Source organism: Podarcis filfolensis, assembly GCF_964270895.1.
Source record: "Podarcis filfolensis genome assembly, chromosome: 2".
Taxonomy (NCBI): Eukaryota; Metazoa; Chordata; class Lepidosauria; order Squamata; family Lacertidae; genus Podarcis; species Podarcis filfolensis.
Genome location: NC_139605.1, coordinates 25,890,251 through 25,912,417, shown reverse-complemented (window position 1 = coordinate 25,912,417; position 22,167 = coordinate 25,890,251). Strand labels below are relative to the sequence as shown.

At 43.9% G+C, this 22,167-nt stretch overlaps 1 protein-coding gene across 37 annotated transcripts in view; it reads left to right on the top strand.

The window, feature by feature from the left end:
• MAGI1 (membrane associated guanylate kinase, WW and PDZ domain containing 1) overlaps positions 1–22,167 on the top strand; it is a 458,236-nt gene that overhangs the window by 83,867 nt on the left and 352,202 nt on the right. Inside the window, exon 1 of one of the 37 annotated variants that reach the window (XM_083600341.1) lies at positions 4,124–4,353. The exons of the other annotated variants lie outside the window; for them this stretch is intronic. The gene's annotated coding sequence lies outside the window, so the exon portion shown is untranslated. Of the gene's footprint in view, positions 1–4,123; positions 4,354–22,167 lie in introns of those variants that run through there. 37 annotated transcript variants of the gene reach the window in all.

The following is a 22,167-nucleotide window of genomic DNA, read 5'->3' as shown; positions in this document are numbered from 1 at the left end:
AAAGCTGTGTTTGGAGCAACGCTTGGGGTTGTTTGCCTGGAAACTGCTTTCTCCCCAGAGAACACGCACTCCTTAACAACTGTTCAATTAACTATGGTACATATACTTGCCATGTAGTTTGCAGCTTCCTTCCCCTTGAAATTTGATTATTTAAAGCAAAGCTGTATGTGTAATTCAAAAGTTTGCATATTTTTTGCACTGACTATACCAGGCATAGGCAAACTCAGCCCTCCAGATGTTTTGGGACTACAGTTCCCATCATCCCTGACCACTGTTAGCTAGGGATCATGGGAGTTGTAGTCCCAAAACATCTGGAGGGCCGAGTTTGTCTATGCCTGGACTATACAGTGCAAAAAAGGCAAACTTTTTTTAGTGACACAGATAACTGTGTTTCAGAAAAGGAAAAGGAGCTGGAAGTTGGCTGTGTTCCTGCTCAGCCGGCAAAAAGTCTTCTCACTTGAATTTGCATATGCAGATATTGTTGGCTTCAAGACCCCATCAGCCTCAGCCAGCATGGCCCATGAATACGGCAAATAGGAGTTATAGCCCTACAACATCTGGAGGGCATCCCTGTGACTAGCTCAGGGCTCCCACTTGTCGTCTCTCTGCAATTCCGTGTAGCTGGAAATTGGTTGGCTCACCACATCTAGAGATCACCCCCAACAACAAGGTCTGTGATCATGCAGATAGCAGTCCCGAGTTTCCACACTGATCACCTGCTGTAACCCACTGATGTCAGCCTGGTTGTAAGGAACAATAATCTGACTGGATGCTTGCTTCTGGCCACTGGTTGAAGGTGTCTGTGTGGAGTGGCATTTCATACATACAAATGCAACTTGATGGGAGCCTCATGGGGGAAGTGAGGACAGGAACAAAATGCAGAAAGAGAGAGACAGAGTAGCAGCAAGCGGGAAAATACGGTGACTTTGATCCTGGATCCGTTGAGCCTGCTGGCGTAACAGCCTGTGTTTCCTGCAAAGGAAATAGGTAATACTTATTGTGCCTGGCAGCCAAATTACATAATCTTGAATCAGGGAGCTGTCGGATCATTTAGAACGAGATCGGCTTCAGTTTGCTTTCCTCTGGATGCAGGCATCCATGCCTGCCTGTCGCCAGGCATTAAGCCTTCACCAGATTGGCAGGGAGACTATTAGACGTCTTCTGTGGTTGAAGAGCAACGGTGCAAAGGAACATCTTAATGAGATTTGGGCGCCGGTGGCAGAGGGAGGGGGGGTGAGAGTTGACATGAGGACATGTTGCCAGCTTCAAACTGTATTATGATGTAGAACAGAGCAGAATTATTTCTTGCCATATATAATACAGGACACGAGCCTGTGCTATTGACACAAATCAGAATTTTGATGGCTGGCAGAACATTGCCGCCGTTGTCACACCTCTGCCCAGTTAATTTTCGTGACCTGTCAGGCAGAACATCCTTGCTGTCCTTTTTTCTTGACAAGGCTCAGAGTCCACCCTCCTTGGCAGGATTTATTTATTATATTGATACCAAAATGTCCTTCCTTGCTTTTCTGTATTGACTACAGTCAAACTGGCTTTACAGCATTGACAGCGACTAAAAGTCTAAAATAATATAAATCCAGCAGCAGCAAGTCAGCAAAAGACTTTCAGGAAGTGTGCAGGCTGAAAATGTCTGATGAAATAAAACAACGTCCGCCGTGTAATAGCAAGCAATGAAAGGGCCAACAAATCTCTCTTGAGGGCCACTGAATATTCTGGAAGTTTCTTGAGCACCCCCCTCCCCTGGGTACCTCTGAGAAGGGATGCCTTAGAAACAGAATGCAATTATTTGGTGCTCCTTAAGCTGGGAAAAGGCGAGCCTGCAAACAAATAGGTAGCCAATGAAACTGGGTAAGGGGTCAGAATAATAGGTGGTTAACTGGTAGCAACAGTGGACTTTTCTGAAATGACTTTAAGGGCAATCCCTCACATAGGTTGGATGATGCTGATGCTTATTTATTAAATTTGTACATTGCTCTTCATTTGTAGATCCCAGGGTGGTTCAGAACACAAAAATACAAGTTAAAAAAACACAAAATACATAGTAAGAAGAAGAATAAACCAATAACCCATCCCCAACACGTCAAAAAGGGTATCTGATGTTAATCAGCCAAAGCCCTGGTTGAAGAGCGAAGTTTTCGCCTGGCACATAAAGATACATCATGAAGGCATCAGCCAGACATCCCTTAAGGCACATGTTCTGGTCCGGGTGTACAAAGTCCTGTACAGCTTTGGACTAGGATACCTTTAATGTAAACACACATATCCCAGCTGATCACTGTGCTCTGTGGGAAAGGGCCTCCTGCAGATACACTCACAACAGCTTGTCCGTTCTGTGTGATGTAGAATCCAGACCTTTAGTGTGAATGGCACCTAGTGCCCTCATGAACTCCCTCCTGTTGCATATTGGGCAGGTTCAGGTCTTTTTTAGTGCCTATTGAAGACCTTCCTTTTTTCCTGCTGCCTGTTAAGTGGAGTCTTTGAAACACAAAAGGTCCCCCCCCCCGTGTGCCCTCAACAATAGTGTTTTGCAGTTCTACACACCTTTTGTCCTCTTAACATGGCAGATGCTATCCATGTTGTCTGTGTGTGATGTGGGCATGTCTTCTTCACACTGGTGGAAACCTTCCCCTCAGCTAGTGTTTCCACAGACCTTTAAAACAACAGCAACAACAAAACACCACCGTCAGTCTTTCAAAAGGGAGAGGCTGGGAATGGTGTGTTGCTGTACTGAGATACAGAGGATATACTGTATTTTTCTGGGTATAAGACTAGGTTTTTTTTAACCAAAAATTTAGGTTTTATATTGGGGCTCGTCTTATACACGGGTAGTGCTGAGGGGTGTTTTCTTAATTTGGAGTCCCCCCAAATAGGGGGCGTCTTATACGTGGGGGCGTCTTATACGTGGAAAACATGGTACTTCCATTTAAGTTACCATGCTGATTCCTATTTTGCCTATTTCATTCATGCACAAGTCAAACCTAGTGAGAGGCTGTGGTTGCAGCCCTGATAAACCAAGAGGTCAGTCCCAGTAGGAGCTGATCTGAGAAAGTGCTCTCTGTGTACACAGGTATACAGCAAGTGCGTGAGAAGTGTGCCTTGACACATAATGGAGTATAAACTAAACCAATTCATGAACCAAGAACCTATACATTGACTACTAATAATGAAACATATGTTGTAGATATTTTTCCACATTTATTATGCTATTTTTGTGATATACAAATGGCATGAGAGAACTTGTTTGTGTAACATTATTCTTGTTTATAAAACCCAATTAAAAAAAATGGTTTATAACCGTTTCAACTTTAGATTGACAAATAGTGTTGGGCAGGGACAACATTTGGATGAGGTTGTGTGTGCAGCACCCCCAAAAAGGTGCCAGCATTCAAAACTGAATGCATATTATCATTCAATGTGCATTCACTCTCTGCATCTTTACTGGACACACACACACACACACACACACACACACACACAGTATAAATGAATATAGGAAATTGACTGTTGCTGATGTTTTTATTGTTAAATCTCTTGGAGATCTTTCACAGGAAACGATTCGTAAATTAACGGAAATAGCATGAATGAAATGAAATATGCAAATAAAACCAAGTGTCTCTCCGTCTCTTGTGTGTCTGATTTATTTTCCATGAGGTGAAAGAGGAAAATGATACAAATGACTATTGGTTTTATATAATATTCACTCCTCAAAACTTCCAGAGAAGTTTGTTGCTAGGGAGTGACTGAGTATTAAAAGCTTAGAACAAAATGAAAACTTTAAGCAATTCGAATGGAGACCGTTTTGAAGAGGAACAGTCCACTCTTCCCCATCTAAGTGCATGGCTCCACATGAATCATTGCACTTTCCTTTTTATGTGTAGGGAAGCACCGCCTCCCCAGACAACTCTTCCTTGTTCAACTTGAAATTCCAGTGGAACTATACCAAATCACTGCTACTCTTCAAGAATTCTGAAAATGGGGCAGGAATGGACAAGTGTGGAATACCAGTAAAACGCGATGGAGTCCCAGCAGACTATTCTTTTAACATTAATCACCCCGTGTCTTTTGATCCGTGCTTTGTGGTGGCATGTGTGTTTCTGGGTTTGCGGGGAAGTCTGCTGCATGCGCATAGACAAGCGCACACACCCTTTTTGCTTGTGCATCACTAAAACTCCCCCCCCCTTTTGAGAAACCAGGTTGCAAGGCAGCTCTAGGCATGCTCAAATTCTCCTTAAGGAATCAGAAAGGAAACAAGGGGAACACACCATTTTTGTTTTTTTGTAAAGTAACTTCAGCAGGCTTTGACTTTAGATCCTAAGGGTGAAGAAGAAACAGGTAAGAAACTCCTATTATTATATTATCACAGGCATCTCCAAAGTGAATCCTTTTGCGGAAATGCATTCCAATTTCCTCTTTATAAACAGATCCTGTGTTCTGTTCACTAATTCTGTTGCTTATTGTTTGAGGCCTCTTGCGCCGACTTCTTTTGTCAGGAAGCCATCTTGTATGCTGTCTCTCTCTCTCTCTCTATATATATATATCAGTGTGTATTTATTTGGGGTGTATTTTTCCAGTTAGGTTCTCCAGGAGCTGGTGCTCAGGTGGTAGCCTCTTCAGTGAGGCAGATGGGCTTCAGAGCATGCCAGGAATACTCTGACTGAATGTTTTCGTTCAAAGAAGCTGTGTACTTTTAATTCTTGTTTTACAACAAACACACCCACACACGCACACAGGCAGCGTGCCTCACTCGCACCTGTTTTCTTTCAAAAAATAAAAGCTGCTAGCCCAGGTTATTTCTCTTAGAGGGGGAACGTGCCCTTCTTTTAACGTGCTTCAGTTTTGTTAACTGTGTGAAGCTAAATCCTGTTACCATGCAAAGTTTTTTTTAATGTATTTTTATTAAAGATTTTCGTTACCATGCAAAGTTGAGGGTTTTACCCCCTAGGCATAGTTGTGTTAGCAACAAGCTTTCTTTCTTTCTTTCTTTCTTTCTTTCTTTCTTTCTTTCTTTCTTTCTTTCTTTTCTTTCTTCCCTGTTAAACATGTAAATTGAGCGCTGACTGACAACATAGAGCATGTTAAATCCCACAATCGTTAGGATGCTGGGCATTTGGGTGTTAAAAGATTACTTACACAGCTCAATTTCTATACTTCAGGGTCACTTACAAAGCTTTGTGATGTATGGGTTTTAAGTGTGCACGGTGCGTTTGTGCAACTTGTAGGATGGCAGTACAATGGTAGTTACGGAGCAGCTTCCTTTTTAAAAAGTGCACGTTATTTTTACCTTTTGGAAAAAAGTTTGGAAGCCTGGGCTCATCGGGTTGGAAGGCCATATTTTGTGGAGGTCTGGTGTGCATTTTGATCTTTAGGGAAACTAGGTTTAACATTGCTTTCGGAACTGAGTAGCTTTTTCTCTTTTTTTAGTTCTGCAGTTTATGTTCCCATGCCTTTATTTTTTTAAAGTAATATGGTACTTTGTGGGTAAATAGGACAGGAATTATATGGAGCTGGAAACCCTTTTGTCCTCCCCATCAAGTTGTTGTTGTTGTTGTTGTTGTTGTTGTTGTTGTTGTTGTTGTTAAATTGCCTTTGGGCTTGGTGATGTTTCAAACATCCACTGTCAGTTTGCTTGGCATATCCAAACTTAACTAAAGTAATTTCCAACCAAGGCCAACCTGTGATCCTAGATTTTACCTTTTGGGTGTTTATATAGCTTGTGGGGGTTTTGAGAAAGTCTTCTGTAAAGTTTGGTTGAATTTTAGGTTTTCATTGTTTACCAGCAAAGTAGGATTGGAATGCATTTGTTAGAGAAACTTCAGCTCATTGGGGGGGGGGGGGAGAAATCAAAATAAAGTTTTTTATTCTTTTACGGTGCAGCAGAAGCACAGTCTACGTAGCAGCACAAAGAAAGCTGCCCGGATATTTTAACAGATTTTCAGTGCAAGAGGGAAGGACCGAGAGACAGGGAAACTGATGCCTGTGTTTTAGATCAGTAGTTCCCAAACTTTTTTGGGCCACTGCCCCCTTACTTCCAAAAACTCATCCCCCGTGCCCCCTTCCCTACCCTGTAAAAATCATTATTCAGAATAGCGGTTTGCACAGCACACTAAAAACAGATAATACAATAAAATTCAAAGCGGTAACAATTAATTGCACATTTATTAAAATCCAGTTAAAACTGATGAACTTGCACCGTTGTCCAGTAGCACCTTAGAGACCAACTAAGTTTGTTCTGGGTATAAGATTTTGTGTGCATGAACACTTCTTCAAACTTAGTGTGCATGCTAAGTTTGCACTTTTTAATTTATTTCATCTGCATCAGACCAACACAGCTACCTACCTGGAACTTGAACCAGTGATGCCAGCTTTTGAAAGTTCGATAGCCATTTTCACCCCCAGTTCTCACCCTCCAGGGTGGTCAGTGCCCACTTTGGGAACCACAATTTTGGATTATTAGTCTTGGCTCAGTCCTTTGGAAGCAGCTGAGAGGCCAGTTACTTTAACGTATTCCTCCAGAAGTTGTCGGCCTGTTAATTAAAACTGTTTCCTGGCACCATTGGACAGAAGGTACATCTAACAGCAAAGGGGTACAAAATCACACGCAGCGGTGTTAACTCGGAGTGCAATATCACATACAAGACAGGAGGAGTGTGCTTCAGTGCTAACGTTCCTCTCATTAGGCATTTTGGAATATGTTTCCATGGTGGCGTATGTGTGTGTGCAAGACAAGCTCCTTGGGGAATTACAGCAAGGCAGAGGATCATAGCTTTGTGGGAATGCTAGAGGACAAAGGTTCAGTCCTGAGCATCTCCAGATTAGGCTGGCAAAGACTGTGTAGATAACACTGAAGCAGCGGTCTGACGTGGTACCAGGCAGATTTCCTGTGAGGTTTCTCTCTTCCCAAAGCACACATTTCTTTTATTGTTCTTCTCTGAATCGGCTGCGTTTTTACAGGTTTGAAGCTCTCTCTGAAATACCTGTGCTTTCCATGTGCTTCAGCATGTGAGAGCTGAAAACTATGGTGGCAGTTGTAAACTAAACGACAGCTGGTTTATGATCCAGTAGCCGGCGAGGTAGAATACTACTACTGTACTGTGATACTGTGAAATGTAGGTATTTGCCAAAGGATGCATGAAATGCGACTTTCCCTACAAATCAGCAAGCGTATATTTGTGGTTTGAATGCAATTAACTTTTAAGCTTTGTGCTCCCAAGTTTTTGCAATTTGGGAAAAATAGTAACATGTAGTTCATGCTAGGAAAGTAATGAGATTCAGTTTGCTAGTAAGGTGGGAGTAACTAGGACTGTGTGTGTGTGTGTGTGTGTGTGTGTGTGTGTGCTCTTGTGTGTCCATGGAATGCCACTCTGGAAGGCATTCTGATCTTTGGCTACCACTTGCCGGCTACCACTGTAAAGCAGAGACCTCAAATCCTGGTAGATGCATGCAAGTCAATGGGTTGTATCCAACACTGCAAGAGCAGAACTCTGCTTGTGCAACATTTTACCCTCCTCTCCTTGCCCCACACACCCCCAAAGTGTGCTCTGGACAGTCCTCCGACCCTCTGGAGCTGATTTTGGGGCTGCAGAGGCATCATAGAATAGAATCATAAATTGTAGAATTGGGTGGGACCCTGCAGATCGTCTAGTCCAACCACCTGCAATGCAGGAATATGCAGCTGTCCCTTATGGGGATCAGACCTGCAACCTTGGCATCATCAGCACAACACTCTCACCAACTGAAGAAGGGGAAGTTTCATTGGGCAAGTGGAAAGGAAGACTGTTGCATGAGTGAAACTGCAGCTTTGGATATAAGCCAAAGTATTTGGGTGACTCGGAAACTACAACTAATCCAGAAAGCAGCAGCTAGACTGGTGACCGGGAGTGGCCCCTAGGACCATATAACACCGATCCTAAAGGATCTTCCTCGGCTCCCAGTGCGTTTCCGAGCACAATTCAAAGTGTTGGTGCTGACCTTTAAAGCTCTAAATGGCCTTGGCCCAGTATACCTGAAGGAGCGTCTCCTTCACTCAGCCCGGACACTGAGGTCCTCCTCTGAGAGTCTTCTGGCAGTTCCCTCACTGCAAGAAGTGAAGTTACAGGGAACCAGGCAGAGGGTCTTCTCGGTAGTAGCGCCCTCCCTGTGGAACACCCTCCCTTCAAATGTCAAGGAAATAAACAACTATCTTACTTTCAGAAGACACCTGAAGGCAGCCCTGCTTAGGGAAGTTGTTAATGTCTGATGTTTTATCGTGTTTTTACTATTCTGCTAGGAGCCGCCCAGAGTAGCTGGGGAAACCCAGCCAGATAGGCAGGGTATAAATAATAAAATCATTATCATTGTTACAATTATCATTATCGTTATCGTTATATCATCATTACTATTTGCTAGGTAAATATTTGAGAGTCACCAGATTGGTAATGTGCCTTTTTAATTATTAAACAGGTGGTGTTAGACAGCAAGGTATTTTGGAATGTATGTAACTTTAGCAATGGTGCTAAATGCTTCTCCCCCTCCCAACTTTTTCTTTTTAACCCTTTCCCTAAGGTCTCAGCGCTCTCCTCTTCACTGCCCTATCCCCCCCCCCGATATCTCTTTGCTTATATGCGTGTCTGACCTATTCACATCAAGCTTGCAGAAGAATGTTGGGAAATGATACATTTCATTCCTTTCCAAATCGGTTCGATATGATGTGACAATTGCTAACTGGCTAAGACTTTTCCAATTACTTTTCGTGGTGGCAATTTCTTTATAGTGTTCATCCTTCTGCAGACAAATACATGGTTGCCAAAAGCAAATGCTGTGTGATAAGCTGGAAGCAGCAATGGATACTAAAGTAACTGTGTAGGAAGTTCCCTTGAACCAGACCAATTTTTAGCTCCTCAAGCCCCTATAGGCTGCGTTCACACACACAGGTACAGTGGTACCTCGGGTTAAGTACTTAATTCGTTCTGGAGGTTCGTACTTAACCTGAAACTGTTCTTAACCTGAAGCACCACTTTAGCTAATGGGGCCTCCCGCTGCTGTCGCGCCGCCGGAGCATGATTTCTGGTCTCATCCTGAAGCAAAGTTCTTAACCTGAAGCACTATTTCTGGGTTAGCGGAGTCTATAACCTGAAGCGTATGTAACCTGAAGCGTATGTAACCCGAGGTACCACTGTAATGGTTTGCTGTGAACTTGGCCCCATACGTCATCTCCCCTAGCAGGAGCTACAAACCACATTTCTTGCCTTAGTGTTGCATCCCAACTGGAAACAATAGTTTGCTTCCCTCCAAACTAATTACCTTGTGAAGCCGAGATTTGATAGTGGATGCAGAACTGGACCTCAAGACAATCTTCATTTCAAGTTTCAAGCCTTTGTGGTTGCACTGATATTCCTGCAAGTGTGTGTGGTTGGTGCCCACTGAGATCTGAGGAGTAGGTGATGTTTCATTGGGTATATTTTCTAGCTGCTCTTGCCTGTGCAGCTCATTGAAGATCTGGGGTGGCCAGATCTGGGGTGTCTGTTGAAGTCTTTCTTTTCACCAGGTGGGGGGACATGTACCAACTATTAGGATACAGGATAAGCATTTACTTTTTACTGGTGGCAGCAGTTGTGCAGAAACGGGTCTTGCATCTCTTTAAACACTAACAAATTTATCATCATCATAATAATACTAGTACTACTACTACTACTACTGCTACAACAACAACATCATATTATTTATACCCCACCCATCTGGCTGGGTTTCCCCAGCCACTCTGGGAGGCTTCCAACAGAATATTAAAATACAATAGTCTATTAAACATTAAAAGCTTCCCTAAACAGCCTTCAGATGTCTTCTAAAAGTCTGGTAGTTGTTTTCCTCTTTGACATCTGGTGGGAGGGCCTTCCACAGGGCGGTGCCACTACTGAGAAGGCCCTCTGCCTGGTTCCCTGGAACTTGGTTTCTCGCAGCGAGGGAACCGCCAGAAGGCGGTTGCTTACGTTTTCATGGACTAGTAGTTTTCATTGACTAGAAGTCCACTTCATCAGATGCATGAAGCATTAGCCTGAGTCACAGGTTTACTTATTCTTCTCCTGGGGGGTTGGATTGGTTATTACATCACGATGTGCAGCTGCACATTGTACTGCAGTTGCCACTGCAGTACAGAACAGCACTGTCTTTCAGCATGACCTACCTCGTAGGAGTGTTGTGTTGTGAGGATAAAATGGAAACCAGGGTGCAGAAGAGCTCTTGCGAGGACAGGCAGAATACAGATGTAGTAAGTATATAAAATGAGTACACAGTGGTATTATAGATACGCTCCTGTGTTCTCTCTGTCTCTCCTGCAGTGTGTACACTGTAATAGAGGAACCAGTTTTATCTGACCCATTATTCGTTCATGCACTCGACGTTCTATTTAGGGAATGTTTCGAAGTGTCCACTGAACTTGTGATTTACATCCTTTTAAGTGTATTACGACTGAAATGCTTGTGCTGAGTGATGTTGATGGGAAACACCACTGAATTACAGGATGGTGGCATTCTGTTTTGTTTTTAAAAAAGCGATCCTGACTCCGCTAATGACACATACAACAAGGGCATTTTAATTTAATTTTTTGGTGGGATTGAGAAATATCAGGTGTGCTTAATCCCATGTATTTGATTCTCACGTATTTCAGGGGATCTTCAAACCTCAGATCTGGTACTTAAAACGCATAGCCTGGACCGTGGAAGTGAGACATAGCATTGGGTAATGGGCTTTTGACTTGAGCACTGCGTTCACCAGGTCTCTTGGGCTATGCCAAAACCTTGGAGCCTTCTGGGTATTCATCCATACACGGGTGGATTTCATACAGACGATAGTTCCTTCCGCAAGTTTCTAACACCTGTGGATTCTGGAAAGAGAATTGGCATTTTGTGGCAAATTCTGCTGAAGGTTCATTGTACTGAGCTCCTAAATGTTGCTCCCATCCAAACCAGAACACATTTATTTAAATGCAATGTAGATTTTCCTGGGGGTGTATGTACATTTGATGAGTGAAATAATTTGAAATGGATGCTGCTGTAGTTAGACATACAATACCCATCTTTAAGCTCAGTGTGCTTGTTATTGCTGGAGGAAATAATCACTACTATTAGATTTTGCTACCTATCTGTCAAAAGCCAGTTTTGCCTTAACTGACAGAGTAGCTAAGAGGCTAGGGGAAGGCGATGCATATTTTTATTTATTAAAAGTAGTTCCACATGTAGTTCTCAGATATTATAGGGTGATACTGTTTTGCGGGCTCTACAATTCCCTGCTTATTCTTGTGCTCCCCTTGACCCCAAAACCTGCTCATTCTTCATATTTGTAACTAGAAAATTACCAAATCACTGTAAGCTGCCTGCTCGTTTACCTCATAAGATTATACTGAGTAAGAAAGCTGTCTTATACAGAGTCAGATGCTGGGGCTTGAACCACGATCATTTGAATGCAAAGCAGATGTTCTACCATAGAGCTGCACCCCCTCCCCCTTTTCCCTATCCTGGAGAAAAGGGGAGGGCAAAACAATGTTGTGCATATATAAAAATGCAAGCAGCATGGTAAATATGATTTAACATTAATTGTGAGGGTAATTTGGCAGTAATCTTGATGAGATATCAAGGAGCTAATTTATTCCTTTTTGATTTTGGTTCTAAGCTGCAGACTTGGCACTCTGAAAGTGCATAAAATTTAGATTAAGCATTCATAAGGGAAATTTTGTGGTGAAAAACCATTAATCTTACCCAAGTGCTCTTTATTACTGACTTAACTCCCCGCCCCCGAATCTTTCCTAGTGCTAAACTACCAAATGCATGTCATGAGGAAGACTCATCTATGGCATCATAACCTCCCCATCTTTGCCTGTTCCACATGTTCCTCTAGGACTGTGGTGACATGAATAGTCACCAAAACAAAGTCATACAAGATTTCTTTCCCCCCTCTGCTTTGTTAATAATTCCATGGCTGATTCAGTAACAAAGGAGCACAGATCAGTGAGAAGTACACTGTGGCATATCACCCACTGCTTTTGAAAGTTCCTTTGGCTTCAAAAGCAGTTTGCCATGTGTAGGGATAAGGGCACACTGGGACTGTTTCATCAGAGAAACCTCGGGAGGCCTTGTGCAACTATCTGCATGGTTGTTTAGATAGTGGTGGCCTTCAAGAAACCTAGAGGTGATGTACTCATTTCACAGGGTAAAGGTAAAGGGACCCCTGACCATTAGGTCCAGTCGCGGATGACTCTTGGGTTGTGGCGCTCATCTCGCTTTTCTGGCCTAGGGAGCCAGCGTTTGTCTGCAGACAGTTTTTCCGGGTCATGTGGCCAGCATGACTAAGCTGCTTCTGGCGAACCAGAGCAGCGCACGGAAACACCGTTTACCTTCCCGCCGTAGCGGTACCTATTTATCTACTTTCACTTCGTGCTTTCGAACTGCTAGGTTGGCAGGAGCAGGGACTGAACAACGGGAGCTCACCCCATTGCAGGGATTCAAACTGCCAACCTTCTGATCAGCAAGCCTAGGCTCTGTGGTTTAACCCACAGCGCCGCCCACGTCCCAGGGTTTCACAGGGTAGAGTTGCAGAATTCTGCGATGTACTTTTTCAGGCTGCAGGTAGAGGGCTCCTCTTTAGCTGGGTGGATCTGGGGTGTGCAACATGTCTGTGGGTTGTGTGGGAGTAGCTGCAGTGGTTCATACTTTTAATCGGCAACAATTAATGAATTATCAAACGAGTTCAACAAAAAGGAGGGGGGGGGAGAAGCCCTGTATCCTACAAAATGTTGACGTATGATAGGTGTGCAAAGGACACACTCTTAGTGTTAAATAACGATATCCTTTACGGCAGCATTAAGTGAAGACCTCTGGGATTTTAAATCTCTTGAGTGAGGAAGGGAATAATCTCTAGCCAGCCATGCCCTTCAGGAGAGAACTTAAGGGCTTTTACTTTTTAATAGCCTGTTATATTTGAATTCTCCTCTTTTGTGATTGTAAATGAATCTCCCTGGCACATTTATAAGGAGGATAGCAGAGAAGGTATTTAAGATCTGCTGCTATGGCCCCAGGATTGAGCTTTTAAAAGTTGTATTTAAATTGTAATGATTCTTACTTTAAAAACAACCCCGAATAAAATCACATTCTTCACTTGTTTAATTCTAGGCAAGGGATGGGAAGCCTCAGGCTTGGGGACCAATACTCTAGACTTCTCTACCTGGATCCCAGGATTTTCCCCAAACCACATCCCTCACCTGCTTCGCTTTGCATCCTTTTGAGTGTGTTTGCCTGGCTGAAATGTGTCCTTCAACTCTTGTAAGCTTCTTACTCGCCTGGATAAAGGAATGTGTGAGTGTAAAGAAACTAGTCTCTGCGTGCAGCCTGTCACTGCTCTGCTCGTTTCAGCCCTCTTCTGGTTCTGGGAGACGGGAGCTTGTCACAACAGGAGAGGAGACACCCATGACTCTTCACCATCCAGACTCATCTCTGTCTCTTGGCCTCCCTTCTCCCACTCGCTGGCTTTTGCCTCAGATTCTGAACTTCTTTCTGTCCCAAACTCTCCCAGCTCTCTATGCCCTGCTACCTTTTCACCTTGCGCCACCTCCTCTTCCTGGTCTTCTCCCTATGATCACTCATCGTTGTCCCACCACCAATCCCCAGGTGGTTAGCCTTCTTCCCTTGGGGGTTCCCTAGGTGGTTCACCCCACCATTCTTCCACATCCATGACAGTTAATTACTAAATTTACTGAGGATATTCATGTTTTATATGCCGTATTGGCCTGAATATAAGCATCACTTTTTCCCGAAATTCCAACCGTGAAAAGTTAAAGTGTGGCTTATATTTGCGACCTTACAGTACGTAGCCAGAAGCGCAGGGCAAACAGTGCCAGGAATGCGGCAAAGCAGTGCCCGCCCTGCGCCTATTCCCCCAAGGCCAGGAAGGGAGAGAGCGAGGAGTGGAAAATGCCAACGGCAACACAGCCTGGCTGCGCCACCCCCCCCCCCAAGTATGCAGCCAGGAGCAGTGAGGAATGGAGCAGCTTATATTCAGGTTTTTTAAATACCGTATTTTTTGCTCTATAAGACTCACTTTTTCCCTCCTAAAAAGTAAGGGGAAATGTGTGTGCGTCTTATGGAGCGAATGCAGGCTGCGCAGCTATCCCAGAAGCCAGAACAGCAAGAGGGATTGCTGCTTTCACTGCGCAGCGATCCCTCTTGCTGTTCTGGCTTCTGAGATTCAGAATATTTTTTTCCTTGTTTTTCTCCTCCAAAAACTAGGTGCGTCTTGTGGTCTGGTGCGTCTTATAGAGCGAAAAATACAGTATTTTTTTCTCCCCTCCCCTCCAATTTTAAAGGTACAGCTTATATTCAGGCCAGTATGGTGTGTATGGGATTTTAGAGATGTTGTATTTATTGTTGTATTGATGTACGTCTATTGGTCCTGGGACTGTGTGATGAGGGTGAGTTGCAAATGCCATTGATTGATTGATTGATTGATTGATTGATTGATTGATATAACAGTTTGGTATTTGGGTTTTTTTTAAGAAAAAAACCTTGTGTTTAAAAAGTGGTTTCAAAATGTTATGTAGCAAACAAACAAGTTGGAAGTAAAGCAAGCATCCTATATTGCCGTTATAGCTCATCAACTCTCCAGGAAAGCCATCATTTATCCCTTTGTTTTTAATACCACTTCAGATGCATCTTAAAGGCTGCAGTTGCTGTAAGAAAGCTGCTCCCTCTTTGCTGCTAGTGATTCAGGAGCTCTTGCCTAGATGTTTCAGTCCAGTTCAGCTGGTTTTGGCATAAGCTTTCCTATTCCTTTCAACTACGTTCGTGACCATCATTTTAAGCGTACAGACCTTAGCTTGCATTGTGAGCAAGCGGCGATAAAGAAATCTAGATCTCCGCTCTTATCGTGTAAGCCCTTTGGGGCAGGCTAAGTCCATGCTTTTGTGGAGTCTGGAGATGTAGTATAGTACTCTGAAAAAGTACACGAGGATAAGGATTACAGTGAATCATGCATCTATGCCTACGCATGTTTGCTTAGATTTCACAGTGTTCATAACACCCACTGCCAATACAGGCTATATATCCAGAAAACAGTCTCATCCAAAACAGTTAGTGCTAACATTCCTGAGATCAATCACAAGAGTCGGGTCGAATCAAGGCCTTCGATGTTTCCTGTTTTACGCGACTTTCTTAGCTCTGTTGCCAGTTCCTGAATCATAGCTCCGTTTCCTATGTTGTCAGCTTCTTCTGCACTTCGTTTAGAGCCAATCTGTCTCCTGGAGGAGTCTCTGGCAGGAATGGTGGGTGATATTAATTAGAGTTTGCTGCTTGCTCTAATATCTGCGGTAACTGCTGCTTTGAAGATTTGCCTGCTGACCATGGTAGTTAACCGGAGCCTCCATGTTTGCAAGCAGGAAAGCAGATGCTGGAGCTGATGACAAGCTGCTTGGGTTGTAAGCTTCCCAGAAGTATCTGGCTGGCCAATGCTGGAAGTGAATACTGATAGCTTACCTGAAGGCTATTTTTGTGAGGCCCTAAATCTTCATCCCATGCAATCCCAGTTTGCTGCTGTTTAGATGTTGCTGGACTACATCTCCCATCAGCTCTGACTCCTGCCCCTGCTGGCTTGGGCTGATGGGAGTTGTAGTCAAGTAACACTTGAGGGGTACTAGGTTAAGGAAGCCTAGACTAGGCTGTTTTCAAAGGACATTGGTATTAATTTGTGGGGCCCCGCAGTGGTCACTCTTTCTAGCTGTGTTGCATTGCTCCTGTTTTGTCCTCCTCCATATGAGTGATCATCTTCTACAGTTACCTGATGGCTTGGAGCTGTCTGGCCTGTTCTGAATCCGTTGGTCTCATAAAACCTGTGTACCTAAGCAGCGCTAGAGTGAGGCTATCTGACCATCGGTGAGGAAAGCCTGAGTTCTTGCTATCTCTGGCATGCATTACACTTAACACTTGGCCTTTCTTTGGGAATCTTACTGAGGAGAACTTTGTTTCTTTTTAATATCAGTCTGCAGGGATGATAATATCCTGTGTGAGATGTCAGAAGCATCTGAGATCATTGATGCAGGCAGATTTATTTTTCTCCCCTTCTGCCGGAGAATTAAGACACCATAAGCTTTTTATTTGCATTAAATCATGGGTGTCTGCCGACATCTGAATCCCCTGGTTTTCAGCTGTTTATGTGCATATTTTACAGCCATTAACAGCGCAACCTGGGGGCGGTTCTGAGTCGGAGATGTTCGTTCTTCAAAGTCCTTCTTAATACCACTCCACTCCCTCTTGACGGGTTTCCCCAAACCCTCCCGCTGGATGTCTCCAGTGCCTCTCCTCTTCCCGCGCTCCTAATGCCTCCTAATAACCGCAAGTTATCCATACTGATGGAAGTGGCGCCAGGCAAGGGAGCAGAGGCGTGAAAGGAGATATAATAGAATGTGCCTGTGACTGAGATCGTGGTTAATGTGTCTAAGGTATGTGTAGGCTGGAGTCTTCTGCCTGGTCTGAAAGCTGAGTGGGTTTCCCTCCCTTCTTTTGTTAAACAAGATTATTCTACTTTTTGAGGACCTTGCCAGTCCCAGCACTCTTTTTGTCTTGCCATGCTAGCTGTCCAGGAGGAAAAACAAAGAACTTCCAGGACCAGGAACCGCAAAAAGCAGGAATTGCAACAAGAAACCGGTTTCAGAGCCTTTACGGTCTTACCTCAGTACTTACAGAATCATAGAGTCAGAAGGGGTCCCTGTGGTCATCTAGTCCAACCCCCTGCAATGAAGGAATCTCAACTAAAGCATCCATGACAGATGGCCACCCAACCTCAATTAAAAAATACTGTATTTTTCGCTCTATAAGATGCATCAGACCACAAGACGCACCTAGTTTTTGCAGGAGGAAAACAAGAAAAAAAATATTCTGAATCTCAGAAGCCCCCAGAACAGCAAGAGGGATCGCTGCGCAGTGAAAGCAGCAATCCCTCTTGCTGTTCTGGCTTCTGGGAAAGCTGCGCAGCCTGCATTCGCTCCATAAGACGCACACACATTTCCCCTTACTTTTAAGGAGGGAAAAAGTGAGTCTTATAGAGCAAAAAATACGGTACCCAACTTCGCTTATTTTTAAGTGTACAGTGCAGCACAAGTAGAATTCTGCCTTTGCAGTGGGGCTTCCTCTTCCTCTCCTCTCTTCTCCCTGTGTGCCTCCAAAGTCTTCTCTGGAGGAGCCCCCAATGCTATGGAGCAGATTTTGAGGATACTTGAGGGGCTGCAAGGGGGAGTTCCATTGCACAGGTGGAAATATGCTGTGCAAGTGGAAGAGCTGCATTGAGTAGCAATCCTATGATTGCCCTACCTCCCACAGGCTTTGGTTGGATTGGCATCTCGTATGATTCACTGGTTCAAGAGACAAGTGTGGGCAGTAAGAGGGGCTTCTCTGCGGTGGCACCCTCTCTGTGGAATCACCTCCCCTGGAATTCAGAGGTGTTGGTGCTATGGTGTTTCAGCACCTTCTGCCAGGCGATTGCTGGTTTTTAATTCTGGAGGTGGCATATTAATTTGCCCAGGATTGCCAACTCTCAGGGACTGGACATTGGAGGAGGAATGGTGGAGTCTGCCCCTTCCCCCTCCACTTCCCGGAGAAGAGGGAGACACTATAGATTTAGAACAGTGGTTTGCAGAAGGGCATAGTTCAGAGGCCGCAGAGGGGAGAAGCTGGGAAATATTGGGTGGAGATCAGGAGCAGGAAGAAGAAGCACCGGGGGAGAGACAGCTGACAGACTCAGTGTCTTTAGACAGCATTCCTGACCCCCCTCTCCCAGGACATGGCGTGCTTTGAAGTAGCAGAACAGAAAGCTCAGAGGCAGAAAACACAGATTAGCTGGCGCAGGAATGACTTAGAATAGAAGAGACAGAGGGGGTGGGACTTTACTTAGAGTAATAATAATAATAATAATAATAATAATAATAATTTTTTTTTTAAAAAAAAAATTATATCCCGCCCTCCCCAGCCGAAGCCGGGCTCAGAGCGGCTAATAACAGTAAAAATAACACAGTTTACACAAAATCACAATCAATGAATTGAAATACGTTCTAAAATCAATTCATTCTAAAATCAATTTAGAGTCACATTAATGGCAACCATTGGGCTAGAGTTCTATGAGGATTACAGAAGGAGAGAGGGGGTCAGACTGTGCCTTGGCCAAAGGCCTGGTGGAACAGCTCTGTCTTGCAGGCCCTGCGGAAAGATGTCAAGTCCCTCAGGGCCCTAGTCTCTTGGGACAGAGCGTTCCACCAGATCGGGGCCACGGCTGAAAAAGCCCTGGCTCTGGTTGAGGCCAGCCTAACCTCCCTGTGGCCCGGGACCTCCAAGATGTTTTTATTTGAAGACCGTAAGGTCCTCCGTAGGACATACCATTATCTAAGAGAAACGGCATTTCTACGTTCTCTCTCTGTGAATATTGAATAAAGGACTCTTCTTGTTTTTCTACTTCTTGGCTGCCACTGTGGGAGGGATCGGATTCCCTGAAGCCTTGACACCAAGGTATTTTATTCTTTGTAGATTTCCCTGTTGTGTCAATATTTATTTTATTCAATTGATTCTCTCCCCCACCAGTTGTGCACAGCTTTGGGATGCTACATGAAAGGTAGTACAAAATATTTAAGTTACTTAAAAAAGCAATACTTAAAAACAAACATTGTGGGTAGTGAAGAGAGGAGGGTTAAAACCAAGTTCGTTCAACAGTCTGAAAACTGGTTGTCAATGAGGGAATGCCAGCGTGAAGAATGCTTAACAAAAAAAAGTCCGTGGGAGTTCATAATTGATGATTGAGAGGAGTTTTTATTAATTAGTACATTAGCAGATCACTATCATGCTCCAGTTTTATGTGTTAAAAAAAAAAAAAACCCTGAGAAGTTAACTCGGCAGGGGAAAATGCCACTAATGATTTATTGTGCATGCTTATATAAGGAACACAACATTTAAGTTCATAAAAAATACTAACCATTAAAATTAAAAAGGAGAGACAGATTTCATGGATAAGGTGGTGCTAAAGACAATGAGATAGTTGGCTGCAGTGCAAATGGGGAGAGGGCTGTTGCGCTCAGGTCCTGCTAGTTGCAAGCTTCCCATGGGCACCTGGTTGGCCAGGATGAGAGCGTGATGCTGGACCAGAGGGAACTTTGACTTGATCTACCAGGACTCTTCTTACCTTGATTTCATCTTACTTTCTGTGATTTTCCGACTGCAAAAAGCAAGTGGATTAGATGTTCTCCTTCAACCCCCTGGAAATCTGCTCACTATGTTTTGTTCCAAGTTTACCTTTTGGATGGGGCAAGAAGGGGGGGCATGGCTGCAATCAAATCCATATGATGACCCTTTTTTGGGGGGGTGGGGGTGGAGTTGGCTGGTTAGAAATCAGAAGCTGGCAATTTGATCATTTTGTCCCGACATTGATCTCTAACCAGATGTGAGTCATTTTGCACAAGTATTAAGAGCCTTGCTGTTTCATAAACTGATAGGCAGCGGCAGAACTACAGAAATTATGGTTTAGGAGCCGGGGTATCATTCCATCTAGCAGGATGTGAAGCTTGCACAGACAGAACTTTTGTCGTAGTGTGACATTGAATCCCCCCCCCCTTAGTGTGTGTTGATTTTAGTTATTGGCTGCATATGAAGAAGGGCCGAAGAGGACCCTTCCACAAATTTGGCTGTGGCCAACTTCCATTTCCGTATAGTAAAAGCTATGGTTTTCCCAGTAGTGATGTATGGAAGTGAGAGCTGGACCATAAAGAAGGCTGATTGCCAAAGAATTGATGCTTTTGAATTATGGTGCTGGAGGAGACTGTTGAGAGTCCCATGGACTGCAAGAAGATCAAAACTCTCCATTCTGAAGGATATTAGCCCTGAGTGCTCACTGGAAGGACAGATTGTGAAGATGAGGCTCCAATAGTCGGACACGACTAAACAACAACAACAACAACTTCCATTGAGATTCTCTACTCCGAACAATTTTCTGCAGTGACAACTCCTTGCTATCATGTGACATCTGTAGTTTTGCCGTGTGTGCCCGTTATTTGCATTTCCTATTCCCGTTTCCCTATTGTTTTCTCAGAGATTCACAAACATCACTATAAAATGCAAACCACTTGGATTTCTTGGGCAGAAAGGCAGTATATAAATGGAGAGCCAGTGTGGTGTAGTGGTTAAGAGCAGTAGACTCGTAATCTGGTGAACCAGGTTCGCTTCCCCGCTCCTCCACATGGAGCTGCTGGGTGACCTTGGCTAGTCACACTTCTTTGAAGTCTCTCAGCCTCACTCACCTCACAGAGTGTTTGTTGTGGGGGGGGGGAGGAAAGGAGAATGTTAGCCGCTTTGAGACTCCTTCGGGTAGTGATAAAGCGGGATATCAAATCCAAACTCCTCCTCCTCCTCTTCTTCTTCTTCTTCTTCTTCTTCTTCTTCTTCTTCTTCTTCTAGTAAAACTCAGCTAGCTAGCTCCTCACCTGTTCAGACTGGAGTAAGGAGATGGGCAAAAACTCTTCAAATAGTCTGGTAGGGGAAGAGTCATAGCTCAGCGCTAAAGCCTGTGTTTTGTATGGATGATATCCCAGATTTACCGTATTTTTCGTGCTATAAGACGCACCAGACCACAAGACGCACCTAGTTTTTGGAGGAGGAAAATAAGAAAAAAAATATTCTGAATCTCAGAAGCCAGAACAGCAAGAGGGGTTGCTGCGCAGTGAAAGCAGCAATCCCTCTTGCTGTTCTGGCTTCTGGGATAGCTGCGCAGCCTGCATTCGCTCCGTAAAACGCACACACATTTCCCCTTACTTTTTAGGAGGGAAAAAGTGAGTCTTATAGAGCAAAAAATACGGTAATCCCTAGCATCTCCAGGTACGGGTAAGAAAGAAACCCTGGAGAGCAGTTGGCCGTACTGAGCTAGGCGGAGCACTTCTTATATTACTGTAGCACAGAGATGGGCCAACCAGGCCCATGTGGCCTACCAGGCCGTTGTGCCCCATGCAAGCCCAGCTGCCCTATACCTGATGCACTATATGCAATCAGGTGTGGGGCAAGAAAAGTTGCAGCTGGTCCCCCAAAAGGGTTTGCAGGGGCTGCTGATCAGCCTGTGAAATCCTTTGCAAGTTGCTTTTGACCCCTGACTATCGGCTGACTTTTGAGGCGTCAAAGCATAGAGCAGGGCTCTGTAAGAATCAAGGCTCAGCTAATTGCCAGTGCTTGGAAAGAGCCAGAGTCCCACTGAGGACATTAGAAAGGAGTAAAGAATTAATAGTAACTTCAAGTGAAATGAGATTTGCTGTCACCCATGTCTTCATTTTAATGTTAAAAGCCTTGAAAGCTCAAACACACATGAAAAGGAGGGAATTTCCCCCCCATGTTTTCATATCATTTCACACTTAAAAAGAAATCAGTTTATGATATATGCTGGCTGACTCATGATTTTTGGACGCTTGCATTTGGCACTGTTCCTTAGCCACATTCTGTAAAACTGGTAGCCGTTTCGCCTCTCCTGTTGGCGGCTGAGCATAGTGGCCGGCTGCCAAGACTGCAGTGAAATCCAACAAAGGCTAGACTTCATTTATAACTGCTGTAAGGAATGATTGGAATAGTTAATAATCCTCTCACCTCCTTTTTTAAAAAGTCATTGGGACAAAACTTTGAGGTGGATTTTTTGTTTGCTATCGAGTTCAACATTCTGGTGTATTAGGAAGGTGATCTGCAAAAGTGGTATGAGAATCTGAACTTTTTAAATATATTTTTTTTTGCATTGAAAGATATTATTATCTATTTTTTTAAAAATTATGTTTCTTACCAGATCTGTGGTTGTAAATTTTGAACATAGTAGCAAATTGGTTTGTGTATATTGGCGGTGATGGTGGGGATTTGCACTTGGGATATGATCTCTTTTTTCCTGTTTTAACTAGAAATGGAAGCAAAACAGGATCCTGCAAGCAGTGCAGTATTTCTGGTAACACCAGGTCCATAACATGCTTCTATGCGCTGGCACGATTGTTTGATAGACACAGTCATCAATGGGTGGACTGATAGTGAGTGGTAAGAGAATGCAAGATAATGCATGCAAAATGTTGTTGTTGTTTAGTCGTTTAGTCGTGTCCGACTCTTCGTGACCCCATGGACCAGAGCACGCCAGGCACTC